At 49.5% G+C, this 24,785-nt stretch overlaps 1 protein-coding gene across 2 annotated transcripts in view; it reads right to left on the bottom strand.

The window, feature by feature from the left end:
* The window catches only part of FBXO11 (F-box protein 11), a 501,351-nt gene that overhangs the window by 377,527 nt on the left and 99,039 nt on the right, over window positions 1–24,785 (bottom strand). The gene's annotated exons all lie outside the window — the stretch shown is intronic.

Genomic DNA, 24,785 nt, shown 5'->3' with positions numbered 1-24,785 from the left:
TGGCTAGGGCACAACAGATCTTGATATAGAGGATAACCCAACACAAAAGGATGTATGGTTACTGTCTATGCCTTTTTAGCTTCAGTGAAGCCAAAAGGCAGCAGGTCATCTATGTCAAGTTGTACCACACTCCATGCCTGGGGTACGACCTACGCAGATGTTTCTGTTCCGTGGTTGGATGCAGAGGAGGAAAGAAAAGATGGATGGGTAATACGTTGGTCCCTAAGAAATTCAAAAACTACCTTGGGAAAGGATGATGTGCCAACTTATCCGGGTAGAAAGCTTTGAAAGGGAGTGGGGGTGAAATACAAAAGGCTTGAATTTCTCCAAACCTGCGTACAAAAGTACTTGACACCAACATAATTGTTTTAGAATAACAAGCCAAACTGAAAAAATGAGCAAATGGAGTCATCATGCAGGAAAGTCAACTCAAGGTTTCCATCCGACTGAGGAACAATACATGGAATGACAATAAGAAATGATGAAAACATTTCAGAAAATGATTTAACAAGCATTTGCAATGCAATAGGTCTCGCAGTTACGCAAGTTTGAGCTATTGGCATTCTAAATGGCTATGCCTTTTATTTTGGTTTTTAAAACATAAATAAAAGGCATTGTCATTTACAATAGCAATAGTTTAAACTCGCGTAAATGTGAGACCTACTGCATTGCAAATGGTTTTTCATAATGTGGACACTACTTTATGTGGAAGAATGCTGTGTGTTCGCATCAATCCCCCAAAAACAAATCATTGCCTAAAGGCAAACATATTTATGGGGTCTTAAAAAACCCACATTGCCTTAGCAGTCCCTGAAACTGAAGGAACCACTTGGCTTCTATTGAAAAAGCGGAATGCAACCACTCACAGTCAGGGCTTTATTTGGGACAGATCTCAGGTTAGCAGTAATTAAAAAACGACTTTGAAACATGTCCCCACCGGACCGTATATTCAAATCATCTTATAGGCAAAAGTACTTTTTCATACCAAAGCCGACTCTTGTATACTGTGTACTGTGAACTCAGTCCCCTCTAGGCATCTGAGTGAGTTTAGGTTGTGCGTTGGTGTTTATAACCTACATGGCTCTAGAATAGAAGCTGAATGCAGTGCAAGTTTCCCAAAGTGCTTGTCAGTGGCTCATTTAGGTGTTCAAACTTCATGCACTTCTGGATCCATTGCCTCTTTGGGCAGCTCACAGAGGAATTGGCACATATGTGTTAACTGTGATTGTGAGTCTATAGGAATGTGTGTAGAATGTACAAATCTGTCTACAGACAGGATAAAAATAAAAGAAAATGCAGTGAGTACAGGTGAATGAATGGGTGTGGGGGGCAGTGGTGTGAAGGACATACAAGGAAGCAAGTGCATAAGTTGATAGCGAAAAGCAAGGACTAATGAGGTGTGAGATATTCAGATGGAAGATTTCAGATCGACAGGAGAAAAAAAATAAAAAAGAAGATGTACATGTTTAACAGTGAGACTGCAGAGGAAAATGGTGCAAGGATGACCGGAGTTATTGACACTCTGAAAACCTTTTCAATTTCACAGACCTTTGTAACGCTTCATTTAAAGTCTCATCTTTTCAAAATTGAAACATTTGAGATTTTTCACAACAAATTGGTATTCATGTATCTGATTCTGATGACTCGCACTAGTGAAGCCAATGTGTATGGCTTGTTTTAGACATAGGTCCGTTATTGTGTGATATGTCTAGGCACAATAATAGAAAGCTTGAATGGGCACCAACATTTTGATCAGCTGCCGCGAACTGGGAAACTGGATTTTAGTTACCATTTTTTAGCCACTCTTAAATACCTGGACGGGTCTCTTGGAAAGAATTCCTAGCTACACTTCTTTGGATACTCTCGTTTTCGATCCGACCCCACCATAAACCCCCTCATACACACACATTTATTATTGCTCTTAGAACCCCATTCACAGTGGAGTTATAAGCCCCTACATTATACAAATTATTCTTGAACTCTACAAGGGGAAGTTAGGGCACTGTTATCAAGACTGAGAGGGCAGGGGCAGTCACGAGGAGGTTCCAACGTCATACAAATTCCGTTCAAAACAACTGAAGATTTTGGCCTAACGAAGAGCGACCAAAACACAGTCAAGCACCAAAATACAAATGTCTTTACTGGTTAACGCACCACATGGTAGTGGTCCTGTCACTTAAGGTCACTGCATGCTCCTCGGCACATCTCGTTTCCAGTACACGGGAGGGGGAGCTTGGGAGGTTTAATGAGGGTGAGTTAGCACTTACTTCAAAAAGCCGCGCCAGGCATCGGGGACCTGCTCCTCCTGCCGCTGTCCAGTGGAGACCTCCGCGTCCGACCAGGGGCCCTACTGCCGCTTACGAGCTCCAAGCCAGTGGGACAGCTGCTTTTTGCGCCAAGGATTGGAGGGCTGTTGCCGGGTCTGACGCCGCCGCCCAACTCCGTGTTGCTGCCCACTGAGGCAGAGCACGTTGGGCTCAGCGTGTGAGGGTGCCCGCCTTCTCTTTGGAACACAAAAAGATGATGGACGGAATGCTGAACATTGTCAAACATTCACCCCCAGTCACAGATCTGGGTTTAATCCATCGTTATTTTGCTCACCATGCCACCCCAGTTCAGACATAGCCATATGCAAATCAGTCTTGACCCTGTGCCTCATGGGAACAGTCCAGACCGAACTGCCAGGCAATGTCTTTCCTGGACCGGAATAAAGCATCCTAGGACCGGTTTCGGGCTTTCAGGCCTCATCAGCCAGGATAGCTTGACTCCAGTGGCGTAGTGAGCACGGGACCCACGTCTGGGCATACCCTTCCCACTTAGGCTTTCTCTTTGGAGCAGGAAGTGGACCGTGGGCGGGATGAGCTGCAGAAGCAGGTGGCCCCAAGCAGGGACAGAACATGTGCACAAGTATGGAGTATACATCTCCTGTCTGTACACGTGCACATGTCCTGTCCCCCTTCCGAACAAAAATCGACAATAGGTCTCGCCAAGGAGAAGCAGCACATACGCTGCATCGCTAAGCGCGACCTAAAAAGGGATGGTTAGTCTTTCTTTCTTGCTTTGGTTCTTAAGTACAAACCATAAAAGCACCCTTGACCCTGTCCTTAGGCAGGTCGCTCCCCCTCAGCGCACAGCACCACCTATGTGTCGCTGCCTGCTGTTGCCGCCTGATGTAGGTCCGAGGCCGCCCAGGCAGTAAGCTCTTGCGCACGCTCTGCCCCTTCTGCCTTGCTTGCCCTGCCGTGTCTGTGCTGCCTGCCCTTGCACTGCTTATTTCACCTTTACTTCCTTTTTGGGTTTCGCCTGCCGAAGGCTGCGCTCTGCGCAGCTTTTCAGCGCAGGTGAAATCCTATGTCGACAATAAGGACTTCTGGAACGTCCCCCGGCTCTCATTGGCTAGCTCCATAAATGGAGGCTAGCCATTGAGTGCCGGATCTGTCCGTCAAGGCCGGACCAGATTCGGGGGCGTTCCGGAGATTTTTTCCAAGGGCGGAGTTACGTTTTTTCCAGTTCCCTCCCCTTTCACTGAAAGTCTGTCATTCCCGCCCCCTCCGTGTGCCTTTCCGCCCCCCCCTCGCTGTCCTGTGCACGTTTCCCGCCGTCCGTGTCCTCTCCCGCCCCCTCCCGCCGTCCGTGTCCTCTTCCGCCCCCTCCCGCCGTCCGTGTCCTCTCCCGCCCCCCTCCCGCCGTCCGTGTCCTCTCCCGCCCCCTCCCGCCGTCCGTGTCCTCTCCCGCCCCCTGTGTCCTCGTAGGTGCTTGTCCTTCACTTTTCCAAATGGCTTGCGCGCGCTCACTCCCTCTCTTCCACCCCCCGCCCCTCCCGCCCGGGTTTCTCGCCTGTGGCCACGCACCATTTCCAGAGAAGGCGGGGGCATTCTATTTTTGGCACGCTGGGTCAGTCACGTGATGGCGAGTGACGTCACCGAATGTTGTTGTCGGTACGGGGTGCGGGGGGTGTACAGTGGGAGTTGCGGGGATGGAGGAGGAGCGGAGGCGGCCCGGGAGGGAGCGGCGCTGAGAGCAGGGAGGCACGGCCAGGAGAACGGGCCCGGAGCGCGCTACAGCAGGTAAAGAATGGACGACAACCCGCCTTGGGAGGATGTTGGACGGTTAGGGCAGTTACTTAGAGTACGGAAGAAATCTAGAGCTTGGAATGTGCAAAGGTACAGGGTTTGTATGGGGAACGCCAATAGTTCTCCTCTGGGGTAGAGGAAGAAGGTATGGGAACGGCTGAGAGGAGAGGGGCTGGCACTGGCACACACCCGGCTCTGGCGACTGCAGATTGGCCCGAATTTCTTGTTGGCTTGTTGTTAACCAGGGCGGATGGGAGTGTGGACTGACCTCCCATATGCGTACTGACTTGTAGACCCCCCCTGGCCCCTCCCCCCACCTCCCGGTGAGGAGTCTGGGTGCTGGAGGTGGGTAGCAGCGAGGTCGCTGCCTCCGGGGTGCCGAGGGGTGCGTAGGGTGCCTGCATTGACTTACTAAGCATATCATTCAGGCGGTGTGTCCCCAGTCTCAATAGACTGCTGGTGTGTGTGTGTCCCTTATGGTGTCATCTCAGCTGAGACTGCAGACACCTCCCGCGCATTCTGAGTGGGGCCCCGGGGCCCTCTGCAGCAGGTGTGTCCGCAGTCTCAATAGACTGCTGGTGTGTGTGGTGTGTGTCTCTTATTCTTCTCTTTGCTTCTCTCTTCCTCCATCATTCGACCCCCCTCCACATTTCTCTCACCAGTGTGTTTTTCTCGCCGGTTCTTTCCTTCCCTCATCCATTCCATTGCCCTCCCGATGTTGCTGTCTCATTTTGCCCCTTTCTCTCTCTCCCTGCTTTGCACGCTTCTCTTTTCTGTGCCTCGCCCTCGTTTCTCTGCTCCCCGTCTCCCTGCCTGTCACCCTCCGTAACGTGCCTCTCCCTCCTCATGCCTCACTCTTACCCTCTTCACTGCCCTCTCCCCCTCTACTCTCTGTGCCCCCCCCCGCAGGCACCCCTCGTTTTCCTCTCTCACTGCCTGTTTACTGCCTCTCGCTTTCTCGGTCTCGCCCTGCTCTCTGCCTCTCCCTGACTCTTTTCTCTGCCTCTCCAAACTGTCCCCTGTGCACCCTCTGCCTCTTTCTCTCTTTCCACTCCACCTCACGTCCCTCTCTTTCTTTAAATCCAGTGTTGTCTGAGTTTCCTCCAGTCTCCCCTTTGAATTTAATGACCCATAAATGCCTACTTTCTCTGCCTTTCCCGTTCTCTCCCCTCCTTGCTGTCCTTTCTTCCTCTGCCCCCTCGTCTGTTTCTTCCTCCCCGGCCCTCTTCACTGTTTCTCTCCCTCTCCGTGCCTCTCTGTGCCTCTCCCTCTCTCCGTGCCTCTCTGTGCCTCTCCCTCTCTCCGTGCCTCTCTGCGCCTCTCCCTCGCTGTGCCTTCCCTCTCTTTGCCTCTCTCTGTCCAGGCTTTCTCCCTTGCCCATTCCCGTCACAGCTGGCCAACTCGACTGCGCGGTTTGATCTTCAACGGGCTGGCCGTGACCTCAGTGGTCGTGACATCTCTGCCCTGCTGTGTTCTCTAGCTCCGTGACCTCAGACGCCAGCAGCCCCGTTGCTGTGGTGATCAGAATGCCACCTACAGACAGGTTTGTGGCCGTTGTGGAGGGTTTTGCTGGACTTCACTTTCGGGTTGTGTAATAAGCAGGACCCTCCCATCAGAGGCCGCTCCGCCCGATCACAGAGATCATACCAGCGAGTGGTCACACTGAGAAGAAGAACCCGGAGGAGTGTGCAGGTATGGGCATGAGTGCAGCAGCGTGTGACTGTTGGATGAAGTAATCAGAGCAGAGAAATAGCCTTCTCTGGGGGTGAGGGCAAGAAGTAAATCGTGTAGGCTGGGCCTTTAGTGGGATGAAAAAAACTGGGGGTCTCTCCAAAGGGCATGACCAATATAATTAAGGACGTGGCTTAAAAACATGTAAACTAAAAGTCTGTGCTTAATAGTATAGTGTGCCGCTCGGCCTGTATTTTGCTGTTTCTGTCATTACATCCGGATATATATAAAAGTAACATATCTACAACAAGTCGAGACTATTGACTTTGTCAATAGTCGTTAGTTGCATAAGATAAATAAGCAGCAACTATGGGTTGCATATAATATTGGAAGAGCTTTGACTTAAAGCCCTGGTGACACAAGACCATGACCAAGACAATGTTGCTGCTCCTTCGTTTCAAAAAGAGAAGGGAAATCCAGAGAGAAAATTACTCTCTTTAAAGGATTCTCCTTCCCCTACACCGCTCACCTGGCATGTCCTCATGCCGTAACTTCTCCACTAGTGAGAAGTGAACAGTGTGAGCACGCGCATATCAATGCTCTGCTATTGCCATTGTAAATGATTGCAGAGTGATTGCAGAGTGCTAGGGAGTGCTAGGGAGTGCAGAGTGACTAGGGAGTGCTAGAGAGTGCAGAGTGACTGCAGAGTGCTAGGGAGTGCAGAGTGACTAGGGAGTGCTAGGGAGTGCAGAGTGACTAGGGAGTGCAGAGTGCTAGGGAGTGCAGAGTGACTAGGGAGTGCAAGGGAGTGCAGAGTGCGAGGGAGTGCAGAGTGACTAGGGAGTGCTAGGGAGTGCAGAGTGACTAGGGAGTGCAGAGTGCTAGGGAGTGCAGAGTGCTAGGGAGTGCAGAGTGATTGCAGAGATTAAGCTAATGGCAATGTAAATGACAATGCCATTTATTTATCTGTTTTCAAAACCAACACATAAACACACATTTTGTCATTTACAATGCCAATAGCTCTAACTTTTCCAAAGGCGAAACCATTGCATTGTAAATGCTTGTTTGTATTTGTGCCCCATCATTGTGCCCTTGTTTTGCGTTTTCTATCCCCCGTCCGCTGTACCCTTTGTTTTTTCCCGCCGCTGCGCCCCCTGCGGTCCTGACCCCACTCGCCCATTCGCCACCCCGCTCCCGCCTCTCAGCTGCTCCTCCCTCCCACCTCCCCTCATATGGCGGCTGTGCCGCTGGTGCGCCTAAGGCAAGCCTGTCTGCGCCCATACACACTGGGACGGCGCCCAGCGCCAGAACCCCTGGCCCCCGTGAACACCATAACAACCTCCTACGCTACGATGCCAGCACCCTCCACGCACTCAACACCGGACGATCACACACCTGCTACCTGGCCGTCCCGAAGCGCACCCAATGACCCTTCTCCTGCCGGAACTGCAGCTTCACCAGCATCCGATCCACAAACCCACCCACCGCGAAAAAACGCAACCCCCTCAGATGCATTCTTCCCAACACCCGCTCCGCCCGCAAACGCGCCGCTGAACTCTGGGACCTACGCGACTCAACTTCCCCAGACGTCACTTTCCTGACGGAGACCTGGATGAACCCCTCCTCGATACCAGACATCGCCATAGCCATCCCGGACGGCTACAAGATCACCCGCAGAGACCGCACCGAGTAGGAGGAGGAATCGCCATCGTCCACAGGAACACTCCCGAACACCTGCACTTCCAAATCCACACTGATCCCAACACCACCCTCAGAGGGACCCTCGTCTACAGACACCCCAGACCACGGCCCCAGTACAACGACTCAATCGCCAACTTCTTCAGTACACACGCCCTCGCCTCCACAGACTACATCCTCCTTAGGGACCTGAACTTCCACCTCGAGAACAACAACACCAACTCCACCTTTGTGATCGACAACCTCGGACTCAGACAACTCGTCACAGCACCCACCCAACTCTGCCGGTCACACGCTTGACCCATCTTCTCCGCAAGCTCCCACATCTCCTTCAACCACACCACCCAACTCCACTGGACCGACCATCACTGCATCCACTTTACCTTCCGTAAACCCACCACACACCACCGCACCCAACAGATCCTTCGTCGCTGCTGGAACAAAATCACGGAAGACCAGCTAACCACCACCCTCGCCCGGAGCCCATCCGCTGACTCCGACACCAGCAACCTCAGACAATGGATCGATGAATGCGCCAACACACTTCCCCCTGATCAAGAAACCCTCCAACAGGCACACCAAAAAGAAAGCCAGCTGGTTCACAGAGGACCTCCGGGCCTCCAAGCAAACCTGCCGAAAGGTAGAGGAGAAATGGTACCGTGAACGAACACCGGACAGCTACATAGCACACAAGAACGCCACCCGCAGACACCATCACCTCATCAGAGCCACCAAAAGGGCCTCCTCCAAAGACTGCCTAGACAACAACGCACACAACAGCAAAGAGCTCTTCACATCGTAAAGGAACTCTCTAACCCCAGCTCCTACACCAACGACATCCCACCTTCGCAAGACCCGTGCGACTCCCTCGCCACCTTTTTCCATCGCAAGATCGCAGACATCCACGACCGCTTCAACGGCACGACCGCCCAGACAGCCACTGAGATCTCCGTCCCCACGGCCATCATCCGCACCAATCCCCTGCTATCCTGAACCAACATAAACAACAACGAAACCATCAAAATCATGAACACCATCCACTCCGGATCTCAGTCAGACCCATGCCCACACCACATCTTCAACAAAGCCAGCACCAACATCGCACCCCATCTCCGGAAAGCCATCAACATCTCCTTCAAGACAGCGATCTTCCCGGAGAGCTGGATGCACGCCGGGATCAACGCCTTACTCAAAAAACCCAAGGCTGATCCGAAGGACCTCAAGAACTTTCGGCCCATCTCCCTGCTCCCGTTCCCGCCGAAGGTCATTGAGAAGACCGTCAACAGATAACTGACCCGCTACCTCGAGGAGAACAGCACCCTGGACCCGTCCCAATCCGGATTCTCTAGCAACCACAGCACCAAAACTGCCCTCATCGCCACCACCGATGACATCAGGGCCCTGCTGGACAATGGCGAAACCTCGGCCCTCATCCGTCTGGATTTGTCAGCTGCCTTCGACACAGTCTGCCGCCACACCCTACGCACAAGCCTCCACGACGCTGGGATCCAAGACAAGGCTCTGGACTGGACCACCTCCTTCCTCTCCGGCAGAACTCAGAGCGTCCGCCTTCCCCTTTCCGCTCTGAAGCCACTGAGATCATCTGCGGCGGACCCCAGGCCTCATCCCTTTCTAGTCAAGATTTTGGCACCGACTCCAAATAGTGTTCCAACCCTGGTGTAGTTTGGACCAACTGGTACTCCCTATTGGCCCACTTCTTCCACTGTGGCAGTTTTACACCTGGACTTGACACAGATGTTATCCCTAACAGAAATGTTAGCTGGCTGTAGAAATGTATTCGGTCTGCTTAACTTATTACAAGTGGCCTTAATATACAAGAGTGTAGGAAACTGGAATTGTTTTGCACTGTCTGTAGGAAGCTGGACAAATAAGAGGTACAATGTGTAAAGAGTCTAGGCAAACCACAAAGGAATTACAGAGATACAAATGACACCTCAAGTGCTCTCTTTTCTGGTAGTGTGAGTGAGCAGTTAGGTGTATCAGAGGGTAATGCTAAGCATTTATTGCACACACAAAAGCGGTAAGAGAGAGACACACTCAATAAGGAAATCCGGCACCAACTTATAAAAATTACGTGATTTTATATGAATTTAGATACCAAGATCATCAGAATCAAGGAAGCACTTTAAGTTATGAATTTTTTTTAGTTTTCAAAAGTTAACAGTGCAATCTTTGGGAGTGGCAATGTTATCCTATGGGGGAGAAACATTTGGGCACTTAACTTTCGGACCAATCTCTGGGCGTAAGGTGAGAATGGGGCAAGGTCCAAAGCAGCATCAACAGGTCACCTCAAGCGACACTCGGGCGCAGAGGTGCTTTTCAACGTCGGATACCCAATGTTTTCCAAAGGGGGTGCGAGGAAATTAGGTTCTGTTGCAGTACCCACACCCACACTTTTTGCTGGCCTTTTGATGCACTTTTGACTGTAGTTTACTTGGTTCCAGCTGTCCAGTTTCCCAGTACCAGTGTTCTTTCACTAGAACTGTTCCACAATTAGCCCTTCAGGCCCCCCTTAAGTCCCTAGTAAATGGGTACCTAGGGCATTAGGACAGAAGCGGGCTGCCTAGGGAGCTCTCACCTAGGCCATGCAGACTGCTACTGCAGCATGCATGCCCTGGAGCAGACAAAACTAAAAAAAAAGTCGACATGGCACACCGCCTGTGTGCCATGCCAACTAGCACTGCCCAAGGTATAGTTAAGTCACCCCTCTAGCAGGCCTTATGGCCCTAAGGCATGTTGCACTATACCACAGGTGTAGGCATATCTGCATGAGCAGATGAAAACAAGTTACTTACCTGTAACTTTGGTTCCCCAGTATTGGTAACTTTCATAGATTCCCATGCTTTGTATCATTCCCGTCGTCGGAATGGGAGCCTCGGTAGTATAAAAAAACCATAGAAACAAAAGAGAAACTTAGGCCTAGGCCTCATCTCCTTTTGTATCCTATCACCCTCTTTTTGTAAAAAGAGACCAAACTTTTGCCAGGACCAATCAGAGCAGCCTCACCCTCTGGAACCTTCCTGAGAGAGCTCAGAGCCTCAGATTTTCGTAGCCGTTGTGCAAACCGCCACTAACTCTGTAACCAGGCTGAGCTTTCCCCGGGGAGGCGGGCGGGCGCATGGGAATCTATGAAAGTTACCAATACTGGGGAACCAAAGTTACAGGTAAGTAACTTGTTTTCTTGCCCCAGTATTGGAACTTTCATAGATTCCCATGCTTTGTATCAGAGTAGCTAGCAGTAAATTACGAAGAACACATTTTGTACGTACATGGCATCACATAACCACATAAGCAATACATAAAGCATAGCAAAACAAACAAAATGTGCTCACCAGGCTGGAGGGATCGTAGGGAAAGCTCACCTCTCAATGAAAAAGATTCCACAGGACTGCTTGACCAACAGCCGCGTCGTCTCGTCCTGCAGACTCCAGGCAGTAGTGTTTCGTGAAGGTATGAGTACTGCTCCACGTTGCTGCCCTGCATATGTCCTTAATGGCCACTCCTGAAAAGAGAGCCACTGATGATGCCACTGATCTCGTGGAATGTGCCCTGACTCTGCCATCCAGTGGCTTGCCAGCTTCCTGATGACAGAACTGAATCGCACTGGAGATCCAGCGGGAAATGCCACTCTTTGCCAAAGGCAATCCCTTTCGTGGTGCACTGTAGGACACAAACAACTGAGTCGTCTTCCGAAAAGGACGTGTGCGCTCCAAGTAGAACTTTAACCTCTCTGAACGTCCAAAGAATGGAGCGTGCGTTCCGCAGGCGTAGAAGGGTGCGGAAAGAAAGATTTCAGAATCAAGGGTTCATTTAAGTGAAACTCAGATGGTACCTTCGGTATAAATTTTGGATTGGTCCGAAGGATAAGAACCTCCTTTTTAAATTGCAAAAATGGATGCACTATGGAGAGTGCTTGAAGCTCACTCACTCGTCTCGCTGATGTGAGAGCCACCAGGAGGGCCAGCTTCCAAGACAAGAACTTTAAGTCTGCTTTGTGCACAGGCTCAAACGGAGCCTTCATGAGTTGCGCCAAGACCAGGTTGAGCTGCCACACTGGTGGAGGAGGACGAACTGGAGGATACATCCGGAATAATCCCTTCAAGAATTGTTTGACAACCCTAGAGGACCATAAGGACGGACCCGAAGAATTGCGTCGATACCTCGATATGGCCACCAGATGTACCTTTACAGATGAATGTGCCAACCCCGACTTAGCCAGAGATAGTAAGTATGGCAACAATTGATGGGGTTGGGAAGTGTAAGGATGGAGACCTTGACGTTGACACCACAGGCAGAATCTTTTCCATTTCGCCTTGTAAGTCTTATTGGTACTTGGTGCTCGGGCATGAGCTAGGACCTCCCGGCATTCCTGAGAGAGCATTAGATGACTGAACTCTCTGTGTTCAGGAGCCACGCTGTCAAGTGGAGTGATGTCGGATCCGGATGGTAAACCTGCCCCTGATTCCTGGACAACAGGGACGGAATGGGTTGGAAGTGAATCGGAGGAGCTCGGGAGAGCCTCAGAAGCTCGGTGTACCAGAATTGTCTGGGCCATGCTGGAGCAATTAGAATCATCTTGCAGGGCTCCGCCTTCAATTTCCAGAGGACTCGAGGAATGAGGGGAATTGGAGGAAAAGCGTAAAAGAATGCGCTGTACCAAGCCATCGAAAGAGCGTTCCCCAGGGACCCCTGATGGAGAACTTTGCTTGCGTAGAACCGGCATTTGGCGTTCTCCGGTGAAGCAAAGAGGTCGATGGTTGGTGTCCCCCAGACTGAGAACACCCTGTCCAGAATGGTTTGATTCAACTCCCACTCGTGAGTCACCTCCGTCTGTCGACTCAAGGCATCCGCCTTGACATTGAGAGTTCCCGCCAGGTGTTCGGCTTTCAGAGTGATGTTGTTCAGAATCGCAAAATCCCAAATCCGCTGAGCTTCTGCGGACAGAGTCAGCGATTTGGTGCCTCCTTGTTTGTTGACGTAGTGCATGGCCGTCGTATTGTCCGTCCGGACCAGCACTGAATGGTTGCGAACTCTGGGCAGAAAAGCTTGCAAGGCCAACCGAATGGCCGTCAGTTCCAGGAAATTGATATGGCACTGGCGCTGTCCTGGACTCCAGTGGCCACTGACTTGAAGCTCTCGGAGAACTGCACCCCAGCCCTCCAGTGAAGCGTCTGTGGTCAGTACCATGGGTGAAGGTGAACTCCTGAATGTTAGACCCTGGGCGATATTGCTTTTTAGAAGCCACCATTTGCTCGCCTGTCTCATCGCTGCTGTCACCACCACCTTGTCGTTGAATGACCCCTCTGCCTGGCGCCATTGCTTGTCTAGCTCCTCCTGCAGAGGACGCATTCGCAGCCTGCAATGTGGTACCAATGGTATGCAGGATGACATCGACCCGAGAAGGGATTTGTATTGGTGGACAGACAGGAATTGTTTGCGGCAGAGTAGTCGAGCCGAAATCATCAACTTTTGTTGTCGTTCCTCCGAGGGACGAGCTGTACATTGCGCGGTGTCCAACACGGATCCCAGGAATCTGGCCGTTCTGGAGGGCAGCAGGACTGACTTGCGTTCGTTCAGCTGAAGGCCCAGGCAACGGAACAAATGGATGCAAGTTGCCACTGCATGAGAAGTTTCCTCGAAAGATGGTGCCTTGACGAGCCAGTCGTCTAAGTAAGGAAAAATTTCTAAAGATTGTTTCCGAAGAAAGGCTGCAACCGGCGCCAACACCTTGGTGAACACTCTTGGTGCCGACCGAAGGCCGAACGGAAGCACCTTGAATTGAAAATGGCTCTTTCCCACTGTGAAGCGTAGGTATTGTCTGTGAGCTGGATGTATCGGAATATGGAAATACGCGTCTTCTAAATCCAGCGACGCCAAGTAGTCGCCTGGATTCAAGAGAGGAAGAATTTCCTGGAGAGTGACCATCCTGAAGGAGAGCTTGACGAGATAGGTGTTGAGCTCCTGCAGGTCTAGGATGGGGCGCCAAGTGTCTATTGTCTTCCGCACGAGGAAGAACCTTGAATAGAAACCCCGGCCCCTCTGGGACAGAGGCACCGGTTCTATCGCTCCCTTGAGGAACAGTTGATGGGCTTCGAGGTGGAGTTGTCCCAAATGTCCCGTGCGGATGGTGCCCGGAGCTCTTGTCGGAGGAAGGTCTTGAAACTCCAACACGTGGCCACTCTCTACAATTTTGAGGACCCATTGGTCCGATGTTATTGACCTCCAGTTCTCCAGACACAGAGAAATCCTGCCCCCCACTGATGTGACTGGGAGGGAAGAACAGTAGGTAGAGCCGGAAAGCCGCTATTGACGCTTGGTGTTGTCACGTCCCTGCCGGGTCTGACGGCCCCGCGGCTGATGGCGAGAGAAAGACGCCGATTGTCCCTGGCGCTGATTGGAGTACTGGGGCTTATAGGACTGAGAAGGCTGAGAGGAATATCTCTGTTGGTTCCCTCTGTATGATGTAAATCCTCTGCCTTGTGCGCCCCTAAAGGGGACTTTCCGGTAGGTGAGGGACCCTAAGGCCTTTGCAGTGTCCGTGTCCTTGTCCTTTTTGATATTCTACAGAGCATCGTCCACGTGCTTGCCAAACAGCATCTCCCCATCGAATGGTAGATCCAGGATCCTATTCTGGACCTCCTGGCGAAACCAGGTGGCTCTCAACCAGCCCTGGCGTCGTAGTACTGCCGAGCCAGCTAAGGCTCGAAATGCCGTGGAAGCAATGTCCATTGCACAGTCTATAACCTCAGCAGAAGACTTTTCCCCCTCTATAAGCACCTTCTTGGCTTCCTCCTTTGTGGGTTCTGGTAACTGCTCCACGAAGGGTTCCATGTCGCACCACATCTGTCGGTCGTATGGGCCGAGGATGGCAAGAGCATTTGACGCTCTAACAAGCAAGCTGGCCATTGAGGAAAACCGCTTCCCCACGTTATCTAGGCGTCGACCGTCCTTATCCGGTGGTGTGGTCAAAGGTGTGGACGGGTTCTTGGACTTCCTTTGAGCCGCCTGAGAGATGACTGAATCAGGCTTCGGCTGACCAAGAAGGCAAGCAGGACTGCCGTCCGGAGCCTTATACTTCTTTTCCAGCCGCGGGAGGACTGGAATCACCGTGGCCGGATTTTGCATAATTTTCATCCCTTCCTCCCATACATGTTCAATGATGGGAATAGACTTGACCGATCTCCGGTGTTGTTCCTTAAAGTCATAATGGAAACATTCCGATTCTTCTCTCGAAATCGGCAATCCAAATCTTTTAGCTGCCCTTTCCATCAGGTGATGAAAACCCCCTATATCCACAGGAGGGGAGATGGACGTGTCACGACCAGCAGCGTCCGGATCTTGTGGCCCACTGTCTCCTTGATCCAAATCCGGGTCTTGCAACGGATCAACCAAGGGATCCACCTGTAGCACCTCCTCATCCGAAGAGGTATCCTGTTGGACATCATGAAAGGGTGCGGGATCCGGAGTGGGGACTCGGACCGCAGGTGCAACCGGTAGTGGCGAGGGGTGTGCCACTGGAAGACTAATAGCCTGCTGCACTTGTGACTGTGTAGGAACTGCAGACTGTCCAGAAGGTTCCGACGGAAACCTTTTCCGATAATCCTGCAGCATCATCTGCAGGTCAGATATGAGCGAAGAGGGCATGGCTACCATGCCCTGGCCCAAACTCGGAGCATGTCTCTCTTCCCGAACATATGGATACGACTGCTGGCCACCCGCATGTTCGTAACACTCCTCCGTGTCTGTCTCCTGCATCTTGACGTTCAAGTCAGAGGGACTATAGGCAGGACCATAATCATCGTCCTCAACTTCAACTTCATCCTCCTCAGATTCATCGTCTAGAAGCATAGTAGGTGGATGTGAAGAGACCCGTCGCGGAGAAGTAATCTCCGGTGTAATCTTCATCTTCTGCGTCGAAAAAGGCATCTTTTGCCCCGTCGACGGTCCCGTCGACGATGCCGTCGTCGACGGTGTAGCAGTCGTTGACGAAGATGTCAACGGAATGGTCGACGGTACCATCGCTTTCGTCGACGCCGGTCTCGTCGTCGACGGAACCACCGTCGACGGCTTCGTAGACAAACTCGTCGTCATCAACATCGTCGTCGACGTCGAGGTGGTAGTCGTCGTCGACGTAGTTCTCGTCATCACCGCTGCCGTCTACAGTACCTTGCTTGCCGTCGTCGACGTGGAAGATGTTAGCGCCGACGAACTGGGGACCTTGAATGACGACGAAGTCATCGTGGAGGGCGCTACAGTCGACGAGCCCGTCGACGGAGCCACAGAAACAGCGGGAATTTTAACTGAAGAAACGGTCGACGACGTACCTGGTGTTTTCGTCGTCGACGGGCGCTGTTTCTTTTCCGGCCCAGGTCCTGAAGTGACTGAAGAGTGTTTGTCACTAGATTTGGCCTTTTTGGACGGAGGGGGAGACAGAGGAACCTCCTTCATGTCCTTTAAAGCTGCACTCACTCCAGCAGCCTGTCCCTGCCTCTCCTTTACACTTCCGTGAGGAGATTGAAGGGGACCAGCCCTCTCAGACCTATCAGAGATCTTGTGAGGGGCCTGAAGGGAGGGCTGAGATGTAGAAGATCCTGGAGGAGACCTACCCCTCTTCCTCGATCTGTGAGAGGAAGCACAAGACGTGGAATCTTCCTCCTCCGAAGAGAGCACCTCCTTGCGAGTCCTCATTTTTTGAAGCCAGGTTAACAGACGACCTTCCCTGTCCCGAAGAGTCTTGTTGGAGAAGGTTCTGCAGATCTTGCACTCTGTGGCCTTGTGGTCAGGATATAAGCAGTAAATACAATTGTCATGCTTATCCTCCACAAAAAGAAGTTTTTTCCCACAAGAGGCACAGGCCCTGAACAAGGCCTTCTTCTCCTTGTCAGACATGTTGATCCAGTAGAAACTTGAAGAAATCCAGAAGTAGAATGAAAAGCTGAGCAGAGCTCAGTGGAGACTCCCTAGCACAACGTGCGGTAGAAAAATCTGAGGCTCTGAGCTCTCTCAGGAAGGTTCCAGAGGGTGAGGCTGCTCTGATTGGTCCTGGCAAAAGTTTGGTCTCTTTTTACAAAAAGAGGGTGATAGGATACAAAAGGAGATGAGGCCTAGGCCTAAGTTTCTCTTTTGTTTCTATGGTTTTTTATACTACCGAGGCTCCCATTCCGACGACGGGGAATGATACAAAGCATGGGAATCTATGAAAGTTCCAATACTGGGGCAAATGCCCCTACAGTATTTAAGTCCATTCTTAGATATTGGAAGTGCCAGAGAAGCCATAGAGTACACTTGGGCTGGGAACCTGACAACTCAATTTCCCCAGCACCATGACTACTTCTCTGAACCCAGGAGTGTTTGGTACCACATTACACCACTCAATAAACCTACCCAGATGCCAGTGTGGGATTTATTGAAACACGTAATCAAATGGCACCTCAGAGGTGGTTCCTGAAAACCTATCCACCCTGTTGTGGTCACAGACTGACTTTAGGCAGCCTGCCACCACCAGACATGTTTCTGGACTCCTGGGTTGAAAGCCCCCGCTCTCTGGGACCAGAAGCAATGCAAATCCTGGGCGGAGGATTTGACAATTACTCCCCCAGCATGGGCCAAGTGCTAGAAAGGGAAGCTTCAAACGCCTGCCGCCTGTGTATGTGATCCCCAGCCTCTGCTGCTAGCAACAGATGGCATACCCCAGTTTACACCCTCTTTCGGGCAGGAAAACCGGCGGGAAAAGCTACGAACAATAGGAGGTGTGCCCACCTCTGTCAACTCCACCCCTAAGGTGAAGGAGGTGAGGTAAAGACACCTTTCAGTCTTTGCCATCTTGAAGATGGGGGGGTCGCCTCCAATCAGGACTAGGACTATGACCACTACCATAGTAGGGTGGCATAACTGAGCATGTAGACACCCCATGTTAGGTGCCCATTGGCCTACTTGCCACTCCCTTATAATGCCTCTAAATATAGTATTTAGGTGGCTCCCCAGTTCATGAAACTAGTTCTATCTGATCAAAGAAGAAAAAGGACGAAGAAGACGCAGTGCAGAAGAAGACTGAAGATGCCTACCAACTTGGCCCAGCCCTACTGGTCGGTTTGCAGCCCTCGAAAATCCTGCGAAGAAACAACGCCCGTCCAGCAGTCTGCAACCTCCACAAACCCCGAGAGGACTGCCTGCCTCTGAAGACCAGAAGTCTTGAGGACAACAGCATCATTGTCCATAAAGAAAACACCACCAAGGATTCTGATGTCCTCTGGATTCCGCGATCTTTGACCATTCTGCACCCGACCCAGACAGCCTGTGTCCAGGTGGCCCACCGATCCAGGAAAGGTTCCCCAGCGATCCAGAGTCCAAGCCCAGCGTTGACTCACCCCTCCTGGACTACACGACGACACCTGTAGTGTGATTCCGAAGGCTCCTCCCGACCACAACCGGCTCCATTAAGAACAATCTAATGTCCAAGGGCACACCTGCACCCGAAGCCCCTGGGCCTTGGGGAGCCCGATCGATGGTGTCCCTACGACCCCCAACACCTCAACTTACCTGTGCTGTCACTGGTCTCCCTCCTGCAGCCTCCAGGGTGACGCCTGCAGCCTGTTTAACAACCGATGTCCTCCATTATAAAGCATTGGCCGACTGACGCTGTATTTGCACCCTGCACCCGGCCGCCTCAGTGCCACTGGTGGTGTATGTTGGTGTGGTCTTGTGGCCCCCGTGCTTGCTCTAACCCCCGAAACTTGGCCCCTGGAACTGATCTACTTACCTGCAAGTAGCGTGCCTCCAAGCATTTGGCCTATCTCAGAGTTTGACATCTGCAACCAACCGCTCCTGTGCTGGTGGTGGTGCAGACTTTGTCCTTACCTGAACCTTACCTTCTGCTGACCTTCAACCCTTAAGACTGGAACTGTAGGTTGGGTACTTACCCATGAAACAGCATTGTTGTTTTCCTCCATAAGATAACACTGAACTGTTTGAAAATTGCACTGTCGATTTTTAAAAGACTAAAATATTTTTCTTGAAAAACATACTTTCCTTTTTGCTAAGATCTTGGTCTTGAAATAAAACTCAAACAAAGCTTATTTTTATAAAATTGGTGTGGATCTCTTTTTTGAGTTGTGTGTCAGTTATTGGTCAATGTGTGTGCAATAAAGGTTTTACATTCCTCAGTGTTATGTTTAAGGCTGCTTGCCCACACTACCACTAATAGAGCCCTTTTGGTTTACAGTGAGCCCTGTACACATTTGGGGTAATCTCTGGACTCTGTGCACACTATAACCACCTATTGGTCTACCATATACAGAGCCAGCTTCCTACAGGGGGGGAACCATACTGAATTTGGGCACTTCACAGCAACTTACAGGACCAATATCTTGGACTTTAGATGAGTATGAGGTAAGGTACAAGGCCAAACCTACAGGTAACCTCGGGACGCTCTGGGGCGTCCGGATGCAGAGACATGTTACAGCATCGGTTTCCCATTTACTTTATTGGAGAACAGTTCCGTTGTAAAGAGGCTGCAAGCAGGGAGAGCAGTCAGTCTGAACCAACAAAGGGGCTGAGGTCTTAGAATGCTCGCAGATACCTTTGGACCTCTTCTCCTTGGGCCAGGGTGGTCGGGTGCAGAGGTGTTCTGAGGTATCGGATTTTCATCACTAAATCAAATCAGGAGGGAGAAGGAAATTGTGATCCATCCAGTTTCCTGTGTATCTAATCTCATAAATCAATAGGGGAAGGATCACTTGTCCTGCATAACCTGGGTGTACAGGTGATATGTGTGTATGTCCCAAGGTAAAAAACCCTCATGCACGTGTGAATAGGATTGAGTTAGCGGTATATCTTGGTTCTCCGCTGTTTATTCACCTGACTGCATAATCATTGGGTTAGTTGTTACGCAACCTCCACCCGGTGGTATTTACCCATGGTTAAAAACAGTAGTGATCAGTGATGAGTGATAGGTGAATTAATCTAAAATACTCGGACAGCCAGACTTTTTCTTTAATATTTCTGGATTCAAGTAAGTTTGTCAGAAGATCTATAGATGTACGTATAGGGAATGATTAGGATTCTTACGTACTCAATTTTCGTGATTATAAAAAGGTCGACATGTTTCAGCTCTTGGTTGCCCTGTCAGGTAATGTGGGCTTTCTTCAGGACCATGTGAAGTGTAGTGGTGTCTCATATATAAGAACTTCTTATTATGATGAAAGGTGTGGCAAAGTGACGTAATAATCCTTCGCCTCAGGGAGGTCTCGTAGTACCTGTTAAAATAAATGGTATGGAAAACCATGGGGATGGGGAAATGGGTTGTAGGACATTCATAACACATAAGTTTCACTATATTTTCATTTCGCAAGTGGAAAATGGCAATACTTTATAGAGCACACACCAAATTGGCAAATGACACACACTCATTACCGGCTTTCACCCTTGATAGTCGTACTGTTTTATCGTAGTTGGCAAAAATTCCCTCCTCATTATGTTTGGATAAGATTGTTCGTATTCTATAGACCCTATGTGGGCCTCTTAAATTAGCCAGTTGTCACCTGTCTATAATGGCAATTCAGTTGCGTTTTCACACAAATCATTCGATCTTCAAGTTGTGTCAGCATATTAGATGCCCAATCTTTGAATACCGATATTCACATTCTCGTTTTTTGCTCCTACTAAGCATTCATTCGTAATTACCATAATGCCTAAAGTATCAAATAACTCTCGTGTGTTCATAGTTAACACTCATCAGGCATTCTAAATGGTAAGCAATAGCGTGTTTAGAGAAAACTTCGCTTGTCCTAGTAACGGGCGTAGCCGTACGTGTATGTTCTCACTCGTATCATTCGGCGTTGGGATGGTTGTCATTTCATCCACTGTTACAGACATTCATACGTTTTTGGCGTAACTCAATCTCAGGACACACACTCCCTTGTTGGTATCATTTATCCAAGAAGCTGACAAGCTTGTCGATCAATATCGGGGATTGTTTGTAAGCTAACCCAAAGTTTTGTTTTCCTTACTTATATGGATTCTTAACACCGTATATATGCAGAGGAGGGTCGTCTGCGTTCAAAATCGGGCATTTTTGAAAATATATGGCGCGATTTTGCACATACCTCTTTTGCGCTGGTTCACGCTTCAACGGGTGCCAGGGAGTCAGGGAGCCTACTGTAAGCGATAATAATACATTACAAATCAAGGATTGGTAATACATTACGGTTTTGTTGTTTCGTGGAGCATTGCGTTTCTGCTACCTGCGGCTACGTCCTCAAGCACGACTTGTGCTGACACTGCCTTTCTGGACCCGGATACAGGGATGTTTTCCGGGGCCGTGTTTTGAACCAATGTTTTTGTGACGTAAAGGGTTAAAGAATGGAAGAAGAGCTATGCTGAGAATCTTACGTTTGTGTCAAGTAAATCAGTAATAATGAACTTCCATTTTTCAGCGACATTCTAACTTACAAACAATCCCCGATATTGATCGACAAGCTTGTCAGCTTCTTGGATAAATGATACCAACAGGGAGTGTGTGTCCTGAGATTGAGTTACGCCAAAAACGTATGAATGTCTGTAACAGTGGATGAAATGACAACCATCCCACGCCGAATGATACGAGTGAGAACATACACGGACGGCTACGCCCGTTACTAGGACATGCAAAGTTTTCTCTAAACACGCTATCGCTTACCATTTAGAATGCCTAATGAGTGTTAACTATGAACACACGAGAGTTATTTGATACTTTGGGCATTATGGTAATTACGAATGAATGCTTAGTAGGAGCAAAAAACGAGAATGTGAATATCGGTATTCAAAGATTGGGCATCTAATATGGTGACACAACTTGAAGATCGAATGATTTGTGTGAAAGCGCAACTGAATTGCCATTATAGACAGATGACAACTGGCTAATTTAAGAAGCCCACATAGGGTCTATAGAATATGTACAATCTTATCCAAACATAATGAGTAGGGAATTTTTGCCAACTACGATAAAACAGTACGACTATCAAGGGTGAAAGCCGGTAATGAGTGTGTGTCATTTGCCAATTTGGTGTGTGCTCTATAAAGTATTGCCATTTTCCAGTTGCGAAATGAAAATATAGTGAAACTTATGTGTTATGAATGTCCTACAACCCATTTCCCCTCCCCCATTGTTTTCCATTTCATTTATGTTTTTTTTTGTTTTTTTTAAGTTTCAAAAGCTTTATTGAATAATAAAGACAAAGTAAAACATCATTACAAGAGCAAAAATTGAAGTATAAAGTAAGAATTGAGATAAATAAACCTAGCAATAAAAGAGAGAAAAATCCATGCTTATTTCCCCATTTTGTCTATTCTTTCTAAACATGCATTTGCATTCTTTTGCCAGTTCATTGCATTGTTTCACTATGTACTTCATCTCCCATTTCATTTATGTTAACAGGTACTACGAGACCTCCCAGAGGCGAAGGATTATTACGTCACTTTGCCACACCTTTCATCATAATAAGAAGTTTTTATATAGGAGACACCACTACACTTCACATGGTCCTGAAGAAAGCCCACATGACCTGACAAGGCAACCAAGGGCTGAAACATGTCGTCCTTTTTATAATCACGAAAATTGAGTACTTAAGAATCCTAATCATTCCCTATATGTACACATCAATATATCTTCTGACAAACTTACTCGAATCCAGAAATAATAAAGAAAAAGTCTGGCTGTCTGAGTATTTTAGATTAATTCACCTATCTCTCATCACTGATCACTACTGTTTTTAACCATGGGTAAAGACCTCCGGGTCGAGGTTGCAGAACAACTAACCCAATGATTATGCAGTCACGTGAATGAACAGCGGAGAACCAAGATATACCGCTAACTCGATCCTATTCACACGTGCATGAGGGTTTTTTTACCTTGGGACATACACAAATATCACCTGTACACCCAGGTTATGCAGGACAAGTGATCCTTCCCCTATTGATTTATGAGATCGGATTTTCATCACCAGAGACACTCACGGTAAAGGGGACCTGCACAGAGGCTGCAGGTGGCATCACTGAGTCCACTGTGGGCAAACCCAAGATGAGCATTGTATCCAGAGGATCGTGGGAACATGCTGGCCCACTTCAACTCGGGGGTACGGGTGCAACGGTGCTTTCCACTGTCGGGTCCGCAGTGGTCCAGAGCCCTCACAGTTATTTTGGAGTGCCCACAGGCTGCAGGGCAGCAGCTCCACTACTCTATGGGAGTTCCTGGGTCTTTGTTGAAGGCAGGCAGTCCTCCCAGGCTTTTCGAGGCACAGCTGCTGCAGGACGAGTTGATTCTAGTGCAATCTTCTTTGTCCTCATCTTCTGGGTCATCTGGGATGTAGTGACCACAGGAGTAAGTAGCCCATTGGCTACTACCCTTTACTCCCCTTAACACTCCATAAATGATAATTTCGGGGTGGCCCTATGACACCAGGAGGAGACATACAAAAGGCATGGTCACTCTAAACGTACGTAGCCCATTGCCTACCTCCTGCCAGCACCTGTACCGCCCCTATATTGTTTGTTTGGGCTTAGCCCTGAACCTTGATCCTCAGATTACTAGTGGCATAACGAAGAAGAGCTGTGCAGCAGTGAAGACTTCAGCAGACAGTTGACCTGGACCCAGTCCTACTGACCTGTCTGCATCCCTCGAAGAAATCTGCTGTGAAAAGCGACTTGTACGCAGGACCAGCGACCTGTAGAACCCTGGGAGGACTGCCTGCCTTTCCAAAAGACTTTGAACTCCTGAGGACAGCGGCTCTGTCCACAAAGAAACATCAAGGACTCCCTTGTCTTCTGGAAGCACGAGTCCTGAGCACTCTGCATCCAACACCCACAGCCGAATCTGAGTGGCCCACTGGACCAGTGAAGTCTCCCCAGCGATCCAGACCTCGAATCCATCAGTGGCTGACCTCTCCTGGACGAAGACACCTGTAGCCTCAGCACGAAGGGTTGACCCGACCGTGAATGGCTCTGGTGAAGATTTCCCGATGTCTAAGGGCACCCTGCATCCTCAGCCCCAGACCTTAGCGAGCCCAGCCGACGGGGCCCCGCTGTCCGAATTCTAAACATACCTGCCCAGTCGTTGGTCACCTTCGTCCGGCCTCCTGGTCCGAGGCTGCAGCCTCTTTGTGAAAACTGAGTCCCCCCCATTCACTTGCATTGGGCGCCCGACGCGGTCTTTGCCCCCGGCAACCTGCTGCCCCTGTGTCGCTGCTGGTGTATGCTTGGTGCTACCTTGTGACAACCCCCACCCCGTAGCTATTTAAACACCCAGGGCCTGTACCCAGAAACTGGTACTTACCTGCAACTGAGTTTTTCTCGGTTCTCAAATAAAAGTAACATGTTCATACAAATATTGGACTGGGAGTTAGTCATGGAGAGTGTGCCTCATTTCTTGACTGTGTGTATACAACAAATGCTTAACACAACCCTCTGATAAGCCAAACTGCTCGACCACACTATCACAAAAGAGAGTGAGGTATTATCTATTTTAGTCTCAGCGGAACCACTGGAATCTGTGCACGCTGTACTGTACTTTGGTATAGTGTATATACAAAGCCGGCTTCCTACATTTAATAATTTCCTCTGTAGGGCTTTTTCCCCCCCACATTGAGCTGCTTTCCCTAGCTACATTGAATTTCTCTACAATAATGTTTTTGAAGCCGTCGCTCATACATATTTCTTCAGTGCTGTTGTGAATGTCGTAATAATATCCCAATAGGCACGGTTGCTCTCAAATGCATTTAAGGACCCCACCCCGTAACTGACCTTTTATCCTTCAGTCTGCCCACAGTACTTTGATTCCTCCTTTCCAGAAACAATTCAAACCACCAACTTACCCTAGGCAATCTTACCAATTCTTGAATTGGCTGTAAGATGCGCCCTTAAAAACCACTCCTAACCCACAGGACCAGTGGCAACTTTTGTTGGGAACACCAGTAGAGAGAACTAGAGTTCCTAGCACTGCCAGTCTTTCTACTTTCACAAATAAACAAACTAGAGAGAATAGAAGTTAATACAGATATTAAGAGATGGCATGGCACGCCAGTTCCCGAGTCTGTCCTTGAATATAGGTCTCCTTCATGCAGGACCACCTTTACCAAGTTTGTATTTGAGTTTCAATCAAGAAAATGGAAAGAGCAGTTAACTGCCTCATGTTTCAGGAAGACCACACCCAATACCCCTCAAAGCCCTAGCAGTTTGAAACTCTTGTGACAAAGGAATTCTAACACCGATTGAGTCAGACTCGACTGTTCAGAACGGTGAACGTTTTGATTTTCTCAACTTAACATCAGATTTGGAGACGCTTTACACAAA

Source organism: Lissotriton helveticus, chromosome 6 (genome assembly GCF_964261635.1).
Source record: "Lissotriton helveticus chromosome 6, aLisHel1.1, whole genome shotgun sequence".
NCBI classification, from domain to species: domain Eukaryota; kingdom Metazoa; phylum Chordata; class Amphibia; order Caudata; family Salamandridae; genus Lissotriton; species Lissotriton helveticus.
This window is presented reverse-complemented; position numbering and strand designations above follow the sequence as displayed.